The sequence below is a fragment of the Pongo pygmaeus genome, chromosome 15 (genome assembly GCF_028885625.2).
Source record: "Pongo pygmaeus isolate AG05252 chromosome 15, NHGRI_mPonPyg2-v2.0_pri, whole genome shotgun sequence".
Taxonomy (NCBI): domain Eukaryota; kingdom Metazoa; phylum Chordata; class Mammalia; order Primates; family Hominidae; genus Pongo; species Pongo pygmaeus.
The window spans coordinates 76,946,755-76,967,489 of NC_072388.2; positions in this window are offsets into that span (position 1 = coordinate 76,946,755).

Genomic DNA, 20,735 nt, shown 5'->3' on the forward strand with positions numbered 1-20,735 from the left:
CCTGCTCTCCAAATGAAAACCTCATATTAAAAAATGTAGTTAAAAATTCATAAGACTCAGAAAATGTATTTGTGGATCCCAATTGGAAAAGCACTGCAATGCTATTAAATTTAATCTTTTGACAAAAAATCATTATCACCAGCTTACAATGAGGAAATTGAGGCTTAGAGAGGTAAGTTGGCCAAGGTCTCATAGGTGATCAATGGCAGGATCAGGGTACACAGAGAGCAGCCAAGTTTATCTCCAGAGCCTCCACTCGTAACTGTGACTCACCTAAGGCTACTGTTCTCCGTGAAAACTCGTGCCTTCATCTGTTTTTCCAAAGTGGGCAAAGGCTACATGGAACTCTCCAAACTGCCTAATAGGATCTCACTTTACTCTTTGATCTAAGACTTTTATCTTACCCTAAATTAAAGAATGAATTATGAATTGTTTTATTATGCCCTGAAGACAAGAAAGAATACAAGGAATATAGAACTGTATTCATTTTATTACTCTGAATTCCCTTTATATCCTTGCCACTGCATGAAATGTATTTTTCCATAGGTGTGATCAGTGTGCACATTCCTGTCACTCCCTGAGAAGCTTCTCTGTCTTCCCAGGCACAATATAGCACTTCCTTTTCTTTTTAACATATAACACTTTGCTCACAGGTCAAATGAACTACAGAATACATTGTGCATGTTTGCCTGTCCTCCCCTAAACTGTGAGTACCTTGAGGACAAGGATCTTGTCTTCCTCATCTTTGTAGTATTGGAGAAGTACCAATACAGTTTGTTATGCATTTGCTATGTCATGCTTTTGTATATTAACTGACCATATATTAAAATAAAACTGATCTCTTGGTTTTCTCCCTGAACATTTTCCTCCCTTAGTCTTCTCTTGCAGAAATAGGCATTACATCTGCTACCATCATCTCTTGCCTGAATGACAGCAATTGCCTCTAATTGGTCTTGCCACATCAATCCAATCCATGGAGAACTCTGACTTCCAGCTTTCCCTATGTCTTTCATTTCTCCTTCCCTATGTGCATCTGCTCTATTGTCTTCTCTTTTCAGCGTGGCTTCCCTTTTCTTTAACCTTAGACTATGTATTAGTTATCTGTTGCTGTGTAACAAATCACCCCAAAACTTAGTGACTGAAGATAACATTAAGAATGTCACAGTTTCTGTAGATTGGACATCCAGGTGAGGCTTAGCAGGGTCTTCTGTTTCTCAGAGGCTGCAATAAAAGGTGTGAGTTGGAACTGCAGTCATCTCAAGGCTCAACTGGGGAATGATCTGTTTCTAAGCTCACCACATGGTGTTGGCAGGATTTAGTTCCTGGACAGTTGTTAGACCAAGAGCCCCTTGCTGGCTGTTGGCTGGAAGCCATCCTCAGTTCCTGGCCATGTGGGCCTCGCCTTACAATATAGCAGTTTGCTTCATCAGTGCAAGTGAGAAGAGCCAGAGAGAAGGGAGCAAGATAGAAATGACAGCCTTTTACTTTCTAATCTCGGAGGCGATATCACATTTTCCATGTTCTATTTGTGAGAAGCAAGTGACTATGTCTAGCCTACACTCAAGGAGAGGAAATTACACAAGAGTGTGAATACCAGGAGGTGTAGATGACTAGGAGTCATTTTAAGAACAGCTGACCACAGACCAGACCATAGACTAGAAAACAGTGGCTGTCCCTGAGCTCTCAAATTTATATCTATACATGCAGTTTCGTGGAACAATCCGGTTCTGTCTTATGGTTTCAATTCCAGATTCTCAGAGAGATGTCTCTGATTGGCTAGCTAAAGTCATGTGCTCACCCTTGGTTCAATCAGCTATGGCCAAGGTGGGTGAGTTAAGTTTCTGAGCAAAGATGGTGACTGGGAGTCCATTTCTGCCATGTGGATTGAAGGTGGGGAAGAAAGGGAGAGTGTCAGCTGTGGACAACTTGGCAGGTATCTATTTTATTTTATTTTTATTTATTTATTTATTTTTGAGACAGAGTCTTGCTCTGTCGCCCAGGCTGCAGTGCAGTGGCACGATCTCAGCTCACTGCAACCTCCGCCTCCCAGGTTCAAGTGATTCTCCTGCCTCAGTTTCCTGAGTAGCTGGGATTACAGGCATGCACCACCATTCCCAGCTAATTTTTGTATTTTTAGTAGAGATGGAGTTTCACCATGTTGGCCAGGCTGGTCTTAAACTCCTGACCTCAAGTGATCGACCTGCCTTGGCCTCCCAAAGTGCTGGGATTACAGGTGTGAGCCACCACGCCCGGGCACAGGTATCTGCTTTAGATGTCCTTGCCCTTGGGGTCTATAATCATTCTTTTTGCTTTTCTCAACTTCCTAGCTTAAATGGCACCTAAACAGGAGAAACCTCAGACTTCTGTTGGACTCCCTGATACACAGGAGGTCATTTGCAAAGCTTCCCAGAAGAGAAATGAAGAACATTGCCTTTAAATTGCAACATAAGCTCCTGGCTTTGGAGAAGTTTGCAAGTTGGCAGGTCACCCCTGGGCTGGGGTCTCTCAGGCCAGAGGAGTGAGGCAGAAAGGCAGGGGCTGGTTCAGAGCAATGCAGCCTTTTGAAACACTTGGATAGAGATCCTTCTCCCTCCTGGTGTGCCAGGCCCATTGTAATGTGTCTTGTCCCAAGAGGATGATCCTTCACAAGCTAAGTGGCAGCCACATTGATTTTAAGACTATTGGGCAAAGTCTGTATTAAGCTGGGGCACTTAGAGTGCTTTGTCCCTGGCCCTGTATTTTTTTTCTTACCTAATATTTTTGCACTCAGCTATGGTAATCATATCCAGGAGGGGAGTCCCAAGAATTCCCTCCAGGTGTCCTTGAGCCTATCTCTTGGGAGTAGAGCCTATCTCTGCAGCCTCTGCCCTGTGTCTCCTACTCTAGACACTGCCCTGGACACCAGGGCAGGCATAGGGTGGGCTCCCTATAATTGACAAGCTCACAGTAGCATGAACAAGCCTCTTAGGGTGGGTCTGGGGATCCTTTCTTTTATTTTTTAAAAAATTGAGGTGAAATCCACATAGTATAAACTTAATCTATTTTTTTTTTTTTTTGAGACAGGGTCTTACTCTGTCACCCAGGCTGGAGTACAGTGGCACAATCATGGCTCACTGTAGTCTTGACCTCCTGGACTTAAGCAATCCTCCCATCTCAGCCTCCTGAATGGCCGGGACTACAGATGCACAGGTTAATTTTTTATTTTTTGTAGAGATGGGACCTCACTTTTTTGCCCATGCTGGTCTTGAACTCCTGGCCTCAAGCGATCCTCCTGCCTCGGCCTCCCAAAATGCTAGGATTACAGGCATGAGCTATCATGTTCAGCCGTATTAACCATTTTATTTTTAATTTATTTATGTTTTTTGAGACAGAGTTTTGCTTTTGTTGCCCAGGCTGGAGTGTAATGGTGTGGTCTCGGCTCACTGTAACCTCTGCCTCCTGGGTTCAAGTGATTGTCCTGCCTCGGCCTCCCAAGTAGCTGGGATTACAGGCACATGCCACCGTGCCCAGTTAATTTTTGTATTTTTAGTAGAGACGAGGCTTCACCATGTTGGCCAGGCTGGTCTCGAACTCCTGACCTCAGGTGATCCACCTGCCTTAGCCTCCCAAAGTGCTGGGATTACAGGCATGAGCCACCACACCCAGCCCCAAATTAACCACTTTAAAGTGTACAATTCAGTGGCATTTTGTGCATTCATAATGTTGGGCAATGACTTTCTTTCTCTAGTTTCAAAACTTTTTCATCTTCCCAGAAAATACCCTTTAAATAATCCTTTCTCATTCCCTATCCCACCCCCGGCCCCTGGCAACCAGTAATCTGCTTTCTGTCTCTATGGACTTGCCTATTCTGGATATTTTATATAAAAGGAATCATACAATATGTTGGTCTTTTATGTCTGGCTTCTTTCACTTAGCATAATGTTTTTGAGGTTCATCCAAGTTGTAGCATGTATTGGTACTTCATTTCTTTTTATAGTTGATTTTTTTAAGTGCAGCATCTGTACTAGTATTTTGACATATTGAAAGAGACCTCCCATCCATTTCTCCTTCTCTTTAACCTTTCTCTCTTCTTTAAGAGGCTGTGGGCAGTCTCTTTTATCTAGACAGGAATACAGAAATATTTTATTGTTGCTCTCGATCAAGATGCGTTCTTAAAATATTGGACTAGGTAGTACAGCAAGATTACTGTCAACACAGTGTTTCTGAAGTCCCTTCACCAAAAACTGTGGAGGGTACAAGGCCTTCATTTGATTGTACATATGTACTGGTATGTTTACTAGAGGTAGGAACCCACGTTGGTTGGATCACCACGTGGAATAAAATACTAACCCTGCCCTCACAGAGCATGTAGCTCAGAGGGGTGGTGACAGAGACATCAACCAACCATGACAAATTCAATGCAATAAATGCCTCTGTTAGATGTTTGCTGAGGGTGCTGTGAAAGCAAGGAGCCAGGGCATTTAATCAAGCAGGAAGACTTCCAGAAGAAACTGATGTTTGAATTGAGTCTTGATGCCAAAAGAGAATTACCCAGAAGGAGAAAGCCAGGAGGGAAATAACTATAGGAAGGTTCAGAACATCATGGTGAACACTCTAGGCAGATGAAGACACCAAATGAAATACCTAATAAAAAGCAACAAGAAAAATGCCAAACAGTTCTGATATCTCTGCAGCGAGACAGCATGGGGAGACCCATTCATTGGCTGGTGAGCTTGTTTCCACCAGATTGGTCAGTGGGACAGGTGTGCTAATGTGCTTGATGGCATGAACATGGCTCTGCAATCACTAGTTGCTGGGGTATTCTACTAGATGTAGTGGAGCATGAGGGCTTTGAGCTGGACTCTGGAGCCAGACGCCTGAGCTTGAATCCTGATTCTGTCACTGATTTGCTATGGACCTTAAGAGAAATATTTGCCATCGTGGTGTCTCAGTTTTGACATCTATAAAATTGAAATCGTAACAGTATTTACCTCTTCCAGTTGTTATGAGGATTGCATGAGTGAACACGGTGCACCGAAGCACTTGGAACCGTGCCTGGCACTGAGTCAGTGCTGTTATTGAAGAAGTAATAAGTAAGTCAGTCTCAGCTTTTGTTGTTCCTCTGAGCTAATCACAGAAACTACTCATCGGGGTGAGTACCCTATGGCTACCACGTGCTAGGCACTGGGTAATTTACACATCATCTCATTTAATTCTCCTGACAACCCAGTGAAGGGAGTTAAAAAAAGAGACTTGGCAGATCAGCCATCAAGTTTGAAGAAACACTCCCCCAAGACCCACAGCTAATAAGGGATGTTGTCAGTATTTGGACCCGGTTTGCCTGCTCTTTATCATGCCTCTATTCTGTCTCCCTTAGTTGGGGGTTCCTACAGAATGCAAATGGCTCACATGCCTTGGAGACTGGGGACTGTGTTGGAGAGGTAGAATGACTTCTAAAGTCACTTGCTATTTCAACACGTGTTTAGGACATTTGGGGATTTATCCCTTTTCCTTACAACTCAAGAAAAATCCAGTTCGAATGTGCACCCATCTGCACCCCACTCTCTCTGTGTATCAGTTTAATTTTATGTTTTTTTGATAAACCAAAATGCAAGGAAGTTTCTTTCTTGGAACCAAATATAACTGGGCAGAGGTGCCATGTTTAGATTCTGGGAGGGTGGTGGGCCATGCCAAGTAGATTGACACTTACTCTTGGGATATAATCACATTTTAAGTGGGAATTGAACCTCAATCTGTGGCCACAGAATTGTCCTGTAAAGGAGTGGCTTTAGATAGGAAACCAGAGGCAGTCACCTAACTGAAGAGCACACAGCTCTTCTGGGAAGGTTGTAGGAGCAACCTCTGGGGGTGTGGGCATTGGCGCCTTTTGGAACCTCAGGTTTCCCAGCTATTAGAGATATGGGTCACAGATTGTGGGATCCCAAGGGTTAACCTTGCAGGCAACGTGCTGCAGCAGTTGGCACTCATTTGTAACTTCTGTTTCTGTCTTCATCATGATGGAGGGGTAATTTTTTGCTAAGAGCTATTAGAGTGCCTGAGCCAGTAATTGCCAGAGAGAGTGGTCATAATCACATTTCCTGCTTCTATCAGGGCCTTGGATTTTGCAAGGCACCAAAATACTCTGCTGGAGGCCTTCCCAAATGGGAGCTCTTAGGAAAAAGTTATAGGACTTTGCCTGCCCTCTTTTATGGGGTACTGGGTCATGACCAAAAAAATCCCCAAAGCTCTTTAGAAACTTGGAGGTTGAGTTCTGTCCCTTTCATTACTCTTGGTTTTGGGATTGGAGGAGGGAAAGAAATGGGAGTTCTATGTAGGAAGCTTATACCTGCTTAAAGATTGTCCACCCTGGTGCGGCATGAGCTGGGTGGGCAGTGGGTTCCTTTCGATGCTTGATATGAGCAATAAGGGATGAAGTGCTTCTGGGCTCTCAGGGGACACAGGTACTATGTGAGGATTCTCTGCAATTAGAATAGGGGAGGAAGGGAGGTGAAACCAATCCTTCCTTCCCTCCCCTCCCTTCCCCTTCCCCTTCCCCTTCCTTTTTTCTTCCTTCCTTCCTTCCTTCCTTCCTTCCTTCCTTCCTTCCTTCCTTCCTTCCTTCCTTTTCTCTTCCCTCCCCTCCTCATTTTATCTTTAAGAATTTATTAATCACTTACCATGTGCTAGGGTTGGGTGATATACACACCACGGAGTTCTCCATCTAGCTGGGGAGGCAGCTGACATGACTCAGAGTGGTGATAAAGCTGGGGAGCACAGAAGAGGGAACAGCTGACCCTGCTTAGAATGGCAGATGAGGGTCAAGGACGAGAGGTCATAGGAAAGGTCACGGAGGAACTGGCATTTGAGATGGACATTGGAGGAGCTTTCCAGGTGGTGAAGTGGAAGAATGGCACCCAGAAAGCAGAAACAGTATGAGGAAAGGTTTGGAGGTATGAAAGAGGATTGGATAGGTGTTCAGAAAATGGGGTATACAGTGTTCCAATAAAATGTATGCATTAAGAACACAAAATAAATCAGCTCTGTTATAGACTGTTGTCAGCAATAGACTGGTGTTGTGGGCACTTTGAATATGTCTGACTTAAAAAAAAACCAAAAATAGATATTAATTAACATCTTGTTAAAGTATGCATTACTAAAATCATGCATATATTTTATTGAATAACTGTTAGTTTTGGAGTATCTGGAATATAACATGTTATGAGGTTGAAAGAGAAAAGACTGAAATGAAGATAGAGCCAGCTTCACGTTTGACTTGCTACATGTGTTATGATTTTTCCTTTTTTTGCTTTTATAATGGAAAAATTACAAACACACAAAAATAGAGTAGGACAATGAAGCCTTGTGTACCCATATCCAGCTTTAATAACTACCAACTTTCTCCCATTTTTGTTTCATTGTTTCTCTCAATTTTCTTTTTAAAATTTTCTTATATTTTTAAATTTAGAGATGGAGTCTCACTGTGTTGCCCAGGCTGGTCTTGAACTTCTGGCCTTAAGCGATCCTCCTTGGCCTCTTAAAGTGCTGGGATTATAGGTGCGAGCCACCATGTCTGGCCGACTTTCTTCTTTAATTTCTGGAGTATCTTGAAGCAAATCCGGTACTCATGGACTCTTCAATATAATTTCTTTTTTTTTAAAAAAAAATAGCCATAAAAACATACCAGATAATTTCTTTTAAAATATACAACCATTGTTTCATTTTCACACCCAAGGAAATAAACAAAAATTCCTTAATAGCATTTAAAATACTGCATATGTTGAATTTTTCCTGTCTCAAACATGTCTTTTTTCAGTTGATTTGTTTAAATCAGAATCCAAACACAGTGCACATATGGCATGTGGATGGTTCATCTCTTGATTCTTTCTTAATCTACATTCTCCACATTTCCCCCCCATAGTTCCCCCTGCTTAAATTTTGTTATTGTTTTAGGAAACTAGGTTTTCTTGTTGTCTCCCAAAGTTTGGATTTGGCGAATTGTCCCCTCATGGTACTACAAGCTCCTCTAACTCCGGCTTGATGAGATGAGATTCTCTCTTTTGGCAGGAAAACTTCATCAGTGGTGCGATGTGTTTCCTGCTGAATCACATTTGTTCCATGATTAGTGATGTTACCTTTAGTCACTGAATTCAGATGATGTCAGACTGATCCATTCATGATTGAGTTTGTATTAAGCTTTTAAAGCAGGAGTGGCAAAAATAGGTTGCTGTGACAAAGATCCCCCCTGGTGACTGTATATGGAGAATGAGCTAATGAAGTGACCTTGGAGAGAGCGAGACCAGTTGGAAGCAGTTGCAGTGGTCTAGGTGAAAGATGAAGACTTTGACTAAGACAGTAGTAATTGTAGGAATGACACAGGAGGGTCCACATCTGAGAGCTATGAAGTAGATAGTGGGTGTCTACCAGATGGAGAGGTCAAGGAGTAGAACACAGTTAATTGGTTAGCCTGTCATCATCTTTTCTTTACATGTATCGTAACTTAGGTGATCTCTTCCATTCACATGGTTTTAAATAAACTCATTTGTTGATATCTGCTAAAGTTATATCTCTAAACTTAAACTTTTCCCTGAACTTTACACTTTCATATTCAATTACCTGCCAAGCAGCTCCACTGGGATCTCAAGCTTCTATGTTCCAAAACCATATTCTTGTTTTACCTGCCAAACCTGCCCTGTCTCTGTTTTTCCCATCCTAGTAATGGCACTCCTTGTTGTTCGAGCAAGAAACCTAGGAGTCTCCTTGTTTCTTACCTGTCTGTCATACTCCATCAAGTTCTATTAGCTTGACTTTTAAAAGTTATCTGAATCTGAACATGTCTCAGGAACTCTATCACCTACCAGCCTAGAACAGAATCTAGTCATTCTTCAAATCATCCTAAGATCTTGCTGTTTCCATTCTTACAGCAAATAGTCCAGATAAGACATGCAGACCATCAGAATTAAGTCTCAGAGGATGGTGCCTGTCATTATCCTCTTTGATTCTTGGCAAAGACAGATAGTTGTCATCTGTCTTTGCATCTTCTATACTTTCCTGTTAGTCCCAAGGCATTAAATACAATCTCTACACAGTTGTGATGTGGCAACTACAAAAGTGGCTCCATTTCTTCACCTCTTTGCCAAGTAGCTTTGCAATGCTTCCCCACTCTGGTCTCTGGGCTAGGCCCTGTGACTAGCTTTAACCAGTGGAATATCAGCAAATTTGATGCAAGTAGAGGCTTGAAAAATGCTTGGACAATTAGGCTTGGTCTTTATCTCTTGCAGTTCTGTCAATACCATAAGACATCGTTGGACTAGTCTATGGAGGATGGGAGATATGTGAAGGAGAGAGCTGAGGCTGGCTTGGATAAACAGCCAGCTAGCTGACTCCCTGACATGTGAGTTTAGCCAAGATTGGCAAAGCCATCTAGTCAGCCTTTCTCTATGCATGAGCAATTAGGGTTTTATGGTTGTTATGCAGTATTGTGGCAATAGACAACAAGGGAATTCCAAGTCTACCACATGGTTCTTTCCTCTAAACTCCAGGCTTGTATATCTATCCAGCTACTTGTCAGACAACTCTATTTGGATATATGATAGACAGCTTCCACAAAACATGATAAAATCTTCTATAAATCAGCTGTTTTCCCTAATTGTTGCCATCTCATGATGTTACCACCAGTCCTCTGGCAGCTCGGAACAAAAAAGTTGGAGTCATTCTTTATTCTTTTTTTTCTTCGTATCTCTCATCCAACTAATCAGGTTGTATCTATTTTATCTTCAAAACGTATCTCAAAATCTATCTACTTTTCTCCATACCCACTAGAGACCACTTTAGTCCATAACCGTATAAAGTTTCCTCTGTCATTATAGACACTTCCTCTCTGTTTTCATGCTTGATCCAGTATAGCCAATTTTCAAAATGGCAGCCAGAATAATTTAAAAAACATTCCTTGAACTCAGCTCTGCACCAAGCGGACCTAATAGACATCTACAGAACTCTCCACCCCAAATCAACAGAATATACATTTTTTTCAGCACCACACCACACCTATTCCAAAATTGACCATATACTTGGAAGTAAAGCTCTCCTCAATCAATGTAAAAGAACAGAAATTATAACAAACTATCTCTCAGATCACAGTGCAATCAAGCTAGAACTCAGGATTAAGAATCTCACTGAAAACCGCTCAAATACGTGGAAACTGAACAACCTGCTCCTGAATGACTACTGGGTACATAACGAAATTAAGGCAGAAATAAAGATGTTCTTTGAAACCAACAAGAACCAAGACACAACATACCAGAATCTCTGGGATGCATTCAAAGCAGTGTGTAGAGGGAAATTTATAGCACTAAATGCCCACAAGAGAAAGCAGGAAAGATCCAAAATTGACACCCTAACATCACAATTAAAAGAACTAGAAAAGCAAGAGCAAACACATTCAAAAGCTAGCAGAAGGCAAGAAATAACTAAAATCAGAGCAGAACTGAAGGAAATAGAGACACAAAAAACCCTTCAAAAAATAAATGAATCCAGGAGCTGGTTTTTTGAAAGGATCAACAAAATTGATAGACCGCTAGCAAGATTAATAAAGAAAAAAAGAGAGAAGAATCAAATAGATGCAATAAAAAATGATAAAGGGGATATCACCACCGATCCCACAGAAATACAAACTACCATCAGAGAATATTACAAACACCTCTACGCAAATAAACTAGAAAGTCTAGAAGAAATGGATAAATTCCTCAACACATACACCCTCCCAAGACTAAACCAGGAAGAAGTTGAATCTCTGAATAGACCAATAACAGGAGCTGAAATTGTGGCAATAATCAATAGCTTACCAACCAAAAAAAGTCCAGGACCAGATGGATTCACAGCCGAATTCTACCAGAGGTACAAGGAGGAGCTGGTACCGTTCCTTCTGAAACTATTCCAATCAATAGAAAAAGAGGGAATCCTCCCTAACTCATTTTATGAGGCCAGCATAATCCTGATACCAAAGCCTGGCAGAGACACAACAAAAAAAGAGAATTTTAGACCAATATCCTTGATGAACATTGATGCAAAAATCCTCAGTAAAATACTGGCAAACAGAATCCAGCAGCACATCAAAAAGCTTATCCACCATGATCAAGTGGGCTTCATCCCTGGGATGCAAGGCTGGTTCAATATACGCAAATCAATAAATGTAATCCAGCATATAAACAGAACCAAAGACAAAAACCACATGATTATCTCAATAGATGCAGAAAAGGCCTTTGACAAAATTCAACAACCCTTCATGCTAAAAACTCTCAATAAATTAGGTATTGATGGGACATATCTCAAAATAATAAGAGCTATTTATGACAAACCCACAGCCAATATCATACTGAATGGGCAAAAACTGGAAGCATTCCCTTTGAAAACTGGCACAAGACAGGGATGCCCTCTCTCACCACTTCTATTCAACATAGTGTTGGAAGTTCTGGCCAGGGCAATTAGGCAAGAGAAGGAAATCAAGGGTATTCAATTAGGAAAAGAGGAAGTCAAATTGTCCCTGTTTGCAGATGACATGATAGTATATCTAGAAAACCCCATTGTCTCAGCCCAAAATCTCCTTAAGCTGATAAGCAACTTCAGCAAAGTCTCAGGATACAAAATTAATGTACAAAAATCACAAGCATTCTTATACATCAATAACAGACAAACAGAGAGCCAAATCATGAGTGAACTCCCATTCACAATTGCTTCAAAGAGAATAAAATATCTAGGAATCCAACTTACAAGGGATGTGAAGGACCTCTTCAAGGAGAACTACAAACCACTGCTCAAGGAAATAAAAGAGGATACAAACAAATGGAAGAACATTCCATGCTCATGGGTAGGAAGAATCAATATCGTGAAAATGGCCATCCTTCCCAAGGTAATTTACAGATTCAATGCCATCCCCATCAAGTTACCAATGACTTTCTTCACAGAATTGGAAAAAACTACTTTAAAGTTCATATGGAACCAAAAAAGAGCCCACATCGCCAAGTCAATCCTAAGCGAAAAGAACAAAGCTGGAGGCATCACACTACCTGACTTCAAACTATACTAGAAGGCTACAGTAACCAAAACAGCATGGTACTGGTACCAAAACAGAGATATAGATCAATGGAACAGAACAGAGCCGTCAGAAATAATGCCACATATCTACAACTATCTGATCTTTGACAAACCTGAGAAAAACAAGAAATGGAGAAAGGATTCCCTATTTAATAAATGGTGCTGGGAAAACTGGCTAGCCATATGTAGAAAGCTGAAACTGGATCCCTTCCTTACACCTTATACAAAAATCAATTCAAGATGGATTCAAGACTTAAATGTTAGACCTAAAACCATAAAAACCCTAGAAGAAAACCTAGGCATTACCATTCAGGACATAGGCATGGGCAAGGACTTCATGTCTAAAACACCAAAAGCAATGGCAACAAAAGCCAAAATTGACAAATGGGATCTAATTAAACTAAAGAGCTTCTGCACAGCAAAGGAAACTACCATCAGAGTGAACAGGCAACCTACAAAATGGGAGAAAATTTTCGCAACCTACTCATCTGACAAAGGGCTAATATCCAGAATCTACAATGAACTCCAACAAATTTACAAGAAAAAAACAAACAACCCCATTAAAAAGTGGGTGAAGGACATGAACAGACACTTCTCAAAAGAAGACATTTATGCAGCCAAAAAACACATGAAAAAATGCTCACCGTCACTGGCCATCAGAGAAATGCAAATCAAAACCACAATGAGATACCATCTCACACCAGTTAGAATGGCAATCATTAAAAAGTCAGGAAACAATAGGTGCTGGAGAGGATGTGGAGAAATAGGAACACTTTTACACTGTTGGTGGGACTGTAAACTAGTTCAACCCTTGTGGAAGTCAGTGTGGCGATTCCTCAGGGATCTAGAACTAGAAATTCCATTTGACCCAGCCATCCCATTACTGGGTATATACCCAAAGGACTATAAATCATGCTGCTATAAAGACACATGCACACGTATGTTTATTGCAGCATTATTCACAATAGCAAAGACTTGGAACCAACCCAAATGTCCAACAATGATAGACTGGATTAAGAAAATGTGGCACATATACACCATGGAATGCTATGCAGCCATAAAAAATGATGAGTTCATGTCCTTTGTAGGGACATGGATGAAATTGGAAATCATCATTCTCAGTAAACTATCACAAGAACAAAAAACCAAACACCGCATATTCTCACTCATAGGTGGGAATTGAACAATGAGAACACATGGACACAGGAAGGGGAACATCACACTTCGGGGACTGTTGTGGGGAGGGGGGAGGGGGGAGGGGGGAGGGATAGCATTGGGAGATATACCTAATGCTAGATGACGAGTTGGTGGGTGCAGCGCACCAGCATGGCACATGTATACATATGTAACTTACCTGCACGTTGCGCACATGTACCATAGAACCTAAAGTATAATAATAATAATAATAATAATAATAATAAAAAAGAAAAAAAAAGAATAACTCAAGAAAACAGAATGTTATATCAGTGGTGTTATCTAGTTGTCTAAATTGTACCTTTTGCAGATGTTTTGGTTTTACTAAAACTCACTTATCAGTTACTGTAATGTTAGTATGCATTACTGAGACAGACTAACATGTAGGTATAAACTCTCCCCTCTTTTTGAGATATATAATGTAATTTAAAAGTATTGGTATTTTTTATTCTGTAATATTTCCTTTTTAAATTTTTGTACTGGCATGATTATTATGCTTACACACACACATTTTCAATAAAAGACCATTTTTAGTATCTGCAAAAAAACAAACAAACAAAAAAAACATTCCTTAGGTGTGAAACAAAAAGCTTAGATAACAAAAGAAAAAATAGGTAATTTATACAAAAATTAAAACTGTGTTTTTTTTGTTTGTTTATTTTGAGATGGAGTCTTCCTCTGTTGCCCAAGCTGGAGTGCAGTGGCATGATCTTGGCTCACTGCAACCTCCACTTCCCAGATTCAAGCGAGTCTCCTGCCTCAGCCTCTCGAGTAGCTTGGACTACAGGTGCGTGGCACCACACCTGGCTAATTTTTTTATTTTTAGTAGAGACAGGGTTTCACCATGTTGGCCAGGCTGGTCTTGAACTCCTAACCTCAGGTGATCCTCCTGCCTCAGCCTCCCAAAGTGCTGGGATTATAAGTGTGAGCCACAGCACCTGGCCTAAAACTGTTAGTCATCAAAATAAACTGTCAACAGGGTGAAAATGCAACCCATGGAATGGGAAAAAATATTTGCAAACCATGTATCTGATAAGGAGTTAGTATCCAGAACATATAAATAACTCATACAACTCAAAAACAAAAAACCAACCTGATTAAAAAATGGGCAAAGGACTTGAATAGACATTTTTCCAAAGAAGATATACAAACAGTCAACAAGCACATAAAAAGCTGTCCAGCATCACTAATCACTAGGGAAATACAATCAAAACCAGTGTGAGATACCATCTCATGCTCATTAGGATGGCTACGATTAAAAACCAACAACAACAGAAAACAACAAGTATTGTTGAGGATGTGGAGAAATTGGAACCCTTGCGAACTGCTGGTGAGAATGTAAAATAGCCACTGTGGAGATCAGTCTGATCGTTCCTCAAATAAATTAAAAAATAGATTCAGCAATTCAATTTCTGAGTATATACCCCCAAATAATTGAGAGCAGGGATATGAACAGATAATTGTACACTCACATTCATAGCGACATCATTCGTAATAGTCAAGAGGTGGAGGCAACCCAAGTGTTCTGTGAGAGGTGAATGGATAAACAAAGTGTGGTCTATACATCCAGTGGGATATTATACAGCCTTGAAAAAGGAAGGAAATTCTGTCACACGCTAAACATGGATGAACCTTGAAAACACTGTGAAATAAGCCGGTCACAAAAGGACAAATACTCTATGATTTCACTTATTTGAGATGCCTAGAGTAGTAAAAATCATAGAGACAGAAAGTTAAAAGAGGATTGGGGGTGAAAGGAGAATGGGGAGTTATTGTTTAATAGGTTACAGAGTTTCAGTTTTGCATGACAAAAAAAAGGTCTGCAGGTGGGTGATGGTGGTGGTTGCACAACACTGTGAAAGTGCTTAATGCCACTGAACTGCACACTTAAAAATAGTTAAAATAGCAGATTTTGTTGTGTATATTTTACCACAGCTCAAAAAATAACATAAAAAGTATTTCTCCAGGCATTTAAAATACATTGTAATATTTTCTTTTGAACTCGTCAACAATCTTGCAAAAAAGAAATGAATTCAAAGATTATGAAATAAATTATTGGCCTTTTATGGGCTTGCAAGGAACCATACCTGTTTTCAGACTATTATTCTAGATCCAGACCCTATTCTATATTCAGAATATACTATAGCTAGTTAGCGCCTACTTATATTTAAATTATTTTCCCTGTCATATGAAGACTGACAATAGAAGTGTGCCTCATGGCTAATTAGTATTCCATTCTGAATATTTTGAGCTAAAACTTGGATTTTAAATTCCAAATTAAGTAATATTTGATATGTACAGTGGAATATATGTAAGTTATACATATATTAATATCTATAATATATGAATATATGCAAGTCATGAAAATGTGTGTTATATAAGAATATACATTAGTCACAAGATATAATTATCTTCTAAAATGTAAGTCAGATCATTTCACTCCCTGATCAAAGCCTTCAAAGACTTCCAGTCTTAGTCCTTTCCCAGGTCTTTGGGCCCCACAGGACCCTACTTGGCCTATCTTTCCAACCTCATCTCCGTCTGTCTTTCTCCTGGTGCATTCTGCTCTGGTTACCTTGACCTTCTTGTTTGTACTCAAACTTCCAAGTTGGTCCTGTCTCAGGGCCTTCATAGTTGCCATCCCCTGGAATACGTTGCTTCTGAATATCTGAATATCTCATGTCCTCCTCCAACCTGGTCTCTGCTCAAATGTCACTTCCTCAGAGGGTCCTATCCTGACTGCTCTATCTAAAACAGACCCCTCCCTCTGCTTCACACTCATCTCCCTCTACCTCCTTATTCTGCATAACTTTCTTTTTTTACTTAAACTACAAAAAGTTATATTACATACTTATCTCTCATCTCCTTCTCATCCTTTCTAACTTGTTTACCTTTCTAACAAGTTACCTTTCTAACTTGTTTACCACAGTATCTCCAGCTCCAAGAAGATTTATTGGAGTGTCTGACACACTGATGACCTTCAATCAATGTTTTTGTTCAATGAATGAACTCAACAAGTGTTTATTGAATCCCTACTATGTGTCAGACACTGTGGAATTTGCTTTGGTGCCTGTGTGAAAGGTCATGCTATTGACTGAGACAAATTGGTTGTTTAGAGGTTTTGAGTTTGAGATACCTTGGGACTAGCAGCTGGAGATGGAGAAGGCAGTTGTATTCCTGGCATGGAATTCAGGGGCTCTGAGAGATTGGTGAAGTATTAGTCCATTTTCACGCTGCTGATAAAGACACACCCAAGACTGGGAAATTTATAAAAGAAAGAGATTTAATTGGATTTATAGTTCCACATGGCTGGAAAGCTCACAATCATGGCAGAAGGCAAGGAGGAGCAAGTCATGTCTTACATGGATGGCAGCATGCAAAGAAAGAGAGAGCTTGTGCAGGGAAACTCCTTTTTTCAAAACCATCAGATCTCGTGAGACTTATTCACTATCATGAGAACAGCATGGGAAAGACTTGCCCCTATGATTCAATTACCTCTCACCAGGTTCCTCCCACAACACATGAGAATTCAAGATGAGATTTTGGTGGGGACACAGTCAAACCATATCAGATGGGAATGCATAATAGAACATAATAGAATTCTACACTGGGACTGACTACTGGTCTATCCATCCTGGGAGTCCATCTCTGATGGGCATTCAGGGGCATTGTAGGAAGAATGGTTATAGTGGTCCATAATAGGAACAGTAAGGTCCATCCTAAATGGAGCCTGTAGGTGATGTGGCTTTGGCAACTATGAGAACATCTCTGCTCCCAGAAACCACAGGCTTCTTCAGCTCCTTGGTATTGGGAATTCCCTTAGAAGGGAAAGTGATTCACTTGGCCTCTAGAGAGAAATTAGGAAGACAGGCAGTCCCATGAGAAGGCCCCTTCACTTCAGGTTAAAGAGACGTCTAGACAACTCATACTGGAACTTTCCAGGACCCAGATTTGGGGGCTTTTGTTGGAGAGAGAATCTGAGGTCTAGGGCAAAGAGCAAGGGAAGTGGGAAGAAGGGCCCAGAAATTTCACATATAAATTTCCTAGATAAAAACTCCCCTTACATTTTTATGGTATTTTATTAAATATTGCATAAAAAGTCAGGTGCTCTTAAATTCAAATTCCACCTACTAATGACTTGTGGGATCTTTGGAAAATTTACTTCTGCAAATGTTCTCATTTGTGGGGTGCGGGTAATAATATAGTCCTTATGGGATGAAATGAGATGGTGCACATAAAGTGCTTAGCCCACCGCCAGCACTGACACATTTGGCCATTAGGCTCCTTCCCCATTTCCTTGACCTGATCTCATTTGAGCCTTATACAACTCTGGAAGATAGATTTGGCATTGTTATAATTCCCATTTTACAGATTAAAAAACTGAGACCAGAGAGATTTATTCTCACTTTCTGAAAGTCATAGAGCTTTCAAATAGGAGAGTTAGGATTTGAATTCAGGTCTTTGGTTCCATGTGGTCTCCTCACACCATGTTGTTCCTAGCTCCTTTCTGATGGTGTCAGAGGGTGTCATTGCTGGGGAAACAGAGTCTAAACACTTACTGCTTGGCCTGCACCTTGAAGCCGGGAGGATACTGCTACTTTTGCTTTGGAATATACTTTCAGATAAAACATATAGAAGCAGAATATCTGAAAGCTGGCCAGGCATGGTGGCTCACGCCTGTAATCCCAGCACTTTGGGAGGCTGAGGTGGGTGGATCACCTGAGGTCAAGAGTTGGAGACCAGCTTGGCCAACATACTGAAAACTGTCTCTACTAAAAATACAAAAATTAGCTGGGCATGGTGGTGGGTGCCTGTTGTCCCAGCTACTGGGGAGGTTGAGGCAGGAGAATAACTTGAACCTGGGAGGTGGAGGTTGCAGTGAGCCGGGAACATGCCACTGCACTCCAGCCTGGGCAACAGAGTGAGATTCCATTTCACACACACACACACAAAGAATATCTGAAAGCCAAACAATACACTTACATGTTATCTAGGGTATTTGTCAAATTATATAAGCCCTAGTTACATCTTGCCTTTCAGACACCACATCTATTGCTCTATTTCTAGCGCCCTAGAATAGCTTTAATTTCCCTTTTTGCCTTTACAGTTGGACACAGACTGGCTGGCTGGCTGGAGGAGCTGGGTGGCCAGTCAAGACTAATGATTCAACACTTTGGACAAGCCTGATAATATTCACCTTTGATTCCATTGTCCTAAATTTATAAGACTTTTTACCTTCTCACTTTCCTCTTTCTTTTCCCAGTTATTTAAAAAAATACAGCAAATTCAATACAATGTTAAGACAGTTGCCCAACTAAACATGGCTGTGCCGAGAAAGATAGTGATCTTGTTGAATTTAACTGTCGAGTGGAGTCAGGGTCATTTTGTCATGGCTCAACTGAGTCTGTTAATTTCCAAGGCCTAAAAGGGGCCATGGGTGACAGTAGCATAGGGTTGTGCAAAATTGCCCTGCAGTAGGTGTGACTTGGGCCATGAACTGTTGGTCCTAAACTCGTGTCTTGCCAGGAGGTGGCGCCCTTTCTCTGCCCAGTTGGTTGTGGCTCTTCATTACTGTGGGGAGGGAAAATGCGCTTCCTGTAGCTTGGGCAGCCATTTCAGAGGCTCTCAGATGCAGTGAACTGTGTTTCCTTGTTCTAAACAGATACACAATTCCCGTAATGAGGGAAACTGCATGGGAATTCACTTCTTCAGCTGTCAGAGCCACTTCTCTGCCCAGGGTTAGGCTTGCTTCTCTCTTCCCTTTAGAGGTGCCGCTACCACCTCTATTTCTTTGAGTTTCTCTCTCCTTAGGATAAGCCGTGGGTTCCAGGAGAATAATCGTAACAGGATTATAATGAGGGTAGAATGGAAATGAAAAAAGAGGACAGGATGGCTGAGGGGGCTGCTTTTGGCAGTGCTTGCTTCTCTCTCTCCCTATTATGAGCAGCTCTTCTGCCCTTATTCCTGGAGTAACAAAGTTGTCCTGTATTTCCACACACAGAGCTCAATCCCCGCCAATGGCAATGGGAGTTGGAATCGCCCTGGGCTGCTAATTACCATAAGCCCCTTTTGTTTTAGATGGATTGTGGGGAATCCAAGGTCTGAACTAAGAAGAAAGAGAAAGGGAAAAGAGAAAGAAAAACGGCTGGGTGCAGTGGCTTATGCTTGTATTCCTAACACTTTGGGAGGCCAGGGCAGGCAGATCACTTGAGCTCACGAGTTCGAGACCAGCCTGGGCAACATAGCGAGATTCTCATCTCTACAAAAAATATAAAAATTAGCTGGGCATGGTGGTACACACCTGTAATCCCAACTACTCGGGGGCTGAGGTGGGAGAATCGCTTGAACCCAGGAGGCTGAGGTTGCAGTGAGCTGAGATTGTGCCATTGCACTCCAGCCTCGGTGAGAGAGTGAGACTCTGTCTCTCAGAAAAGAAAAGGAGGAAGAAAGGGGGAAGAGAAATGAAAATTAGAGAAGAAAATGTGGGAGAAAAAGACAGCCAAATAGTCATCAAAAAGAAAAAGGGACAGAGAGAGACATAGAGAAAGACAGAAAGAGATACGGGAGACCAAATGAGACATACACATGAGAGGGCCATTGATTTGGGGGAAGAACACTGGGTTTGCTTTTCATCTCATCTGCATCAAGCTCTGTGAAGTTGGAAAAGTCATGTGACTGTTCTGATCCTCAGTGTCCCCATATGAAAAATGGGAATAATTACACTTCATCAACACCACTGTGATGTGGGCCAAATGGACCATATGGAGGAGATCTTTTGTAAGTGATCAAGTTCTAGTTAAATGATGTTACTTGATATCAACCAGACTTGAAGAGAGAGAATATGTCCTGGCCCATGCTGAACCCTAGAGGTGGGGCATAGGTGCCCTCGGTAATCCAGGGAGAAGACCCCTGTCTTCTGCACCACAATCCCATTTTCTCAGAAGACTTTTTAAGAGGGAAAGTTTCCTTGCCTCCAGCTCCTGGAAAGAGAGGCCTCCCCTGCCCTGGGTAGCAGTGGGGGTGGGTAGGTAGAGGTGCTTCTAGATTACTCTCTTCAAGAAATAACAGTTATAGCTAACATTTTATTAAGCTTACTATGTGCTAGGTGCTTCCCTAAGTGTGCTTTGTGGATTAACATTTAATCCTCATAATGAAGTAGGTACTATTAATAGCTTCATTTTACAGATGTGGAAACTAAAGCAAAGAGAGATAAAAGGAAATTGCCTAAGGTCACACAAGAAGTGGTAGAGGAGATGAAAACCCAGGCCATCTGTTGCCGAGTCGCTCATCCTAATCACTGTGCCATACTGCCTCCCCAGTTAGGCCCATGTCCCTCACTTGAGCAGGAAGCAGGAGGCTGCCTCCTGATCTGTTTTTTTTTTTTTTTTGAGACAGGGTCTCACTCTGTCACCTGGGCTGGAGTACAATGGCACAATCTTGGCTCATGGCAATGTCTGCCTCCTGGGTTCAAG